The following is a 1,698-nucleotide window of genomic DNA, read 5'->3' as shown; positions in this document are numbered from 1 at the left end:
AATTTAGAAAGACAATGAATTGCCTAAATAGGATTTAATGCATTTAATTTTTGCCTTTTGTACAGTGCGGTGCAATAATTCATGCGGGTAAAACAGATAGATTGCCTAAATCCTATTTAGGCAATTCATCGTCTTTCTAAATTTTAACGCGTCTTAGGGCCGTAGTGCGGTAGTGACACTTTTCCGGACATGGGTCCCTATACTCAAATGTTTTCTACTGTTGCACTGAATAACCCCTAGAAGTTTGATCCCATAGTTCTGAAACACCCTGTATATTATAGAAGCAAAAGAAAAAGCGGCAACAAGAATTGTTGATCGCAGTAACAAGAGACAAAGGCATCAAGAGAATAATATGGTACAAGAAACCAAAACATTAGCATGTTATGATTNTCCGAAGGAACTGACAAGTTCTGCAGCTGAAATGCATCAACATGAGGACTGCATATTCATCAGCTCTTCAAATGAAAATACTTTAACAGAAGNAGATGTGGCAAGCATCAGACAATATCTTGATGAAAGGATAATTTCTATGTCTGATGTAAAAATTAACGTATTGCCACTATAGACAGCGATCTCCACGATGAGTCGTTAGATGCATTCTTACGCGTTGTGAAAAAAACATCGTCTTTTAAAACACAAAGCGTACAGTACATAGGATTTTTAATCGCAAATGAAAGTGATAAAAGTGTACAAATCATTGGAGGAAATTGCACTCATCACTGGCAATGCGTCTTTTTTGACGGACATACGCTTCGCGTATATGATAGTCTACGCGACTGTACATATAAGAAATTAGCAGAGGAAGAGAAAGATTATATCAAAGCTCGTTTTCCACGTATGGTACCGAGCGATATAACTTTCGAAAAAGTACAATCACAGCCAGACCATGTAAGTTGTGGAATTATGGCTGCAGCTTATGTTACGGATATAGTATTAGGTGTAAATCCTAGCGACCAAACATATTCCACTGACATGAAACACATGAGACGTCACTTTGTAAATATTGTTGAAAACAAAAACCTGTTGCCTTTTCCGAGACAGTAAATATTCAAAAAGATATGACATAATATAAACAATATTGGGTTTTCTCTTACAAGATTTGCTGTAGTGCATATAAAAGCATGTGCTTTATAATAATAGAAGTAAGGCGCATTTAGTACAGTACGCTCAATACACGTACAGTTTACTTTTTGTTACTAATATTTATGTATTTACTTCTTGTAAAGAAAACACTGGAGAAACGATAATAAAACTTTGGTTGCGTTTCACAAAAATGGGCGATGGAGGGGCCCATTTAACGTTGTTACAAGATTGCAATGTACAAATACATATGCAATTACTTGTTTGTACATATATATAAATATATATTTTTTATATATATGTATATATATATATACATATATATATACACAAAACGTGTATATATATACACAAATGGTATATATAGTTTTCTTTTTATTTATATTTACACATATGTATACATATGTGTAAATAGAAATATTTAACTAAAAGATTAATAATGTCTATAAATAACAAAAATATTAAATATTACATATATTTAAATATACATAAATATGAAATATAAATTATAAATATAAAATGTAACACCATATAACAATAAGATGTATACATATGTGTGTATATACATATACAGGACGTCCCTACACTATTTCTTTCCATTACATGTAATAAAGGAGT

This window comes from Pseudomyrmex gracilis, unplaced genomic scaffold (genome assembly GCF_002006095.1).
Source record: "Pseudomyrmex gracilis isolate BER0280 unplaced genomic scaffold, ASM200609v1 scaffold_380, whole genome shotgun sequence".
Taxonomy (NCBI): Eukaryota; Metazoa; Arthropoda; class Insecta; order Hymenoptera; family Formicidae; genus Pseudomyrmex; species Pseudomyrmex gracilis.
This window is presented reverse-complemented; position numbering follows the sequence as displayed.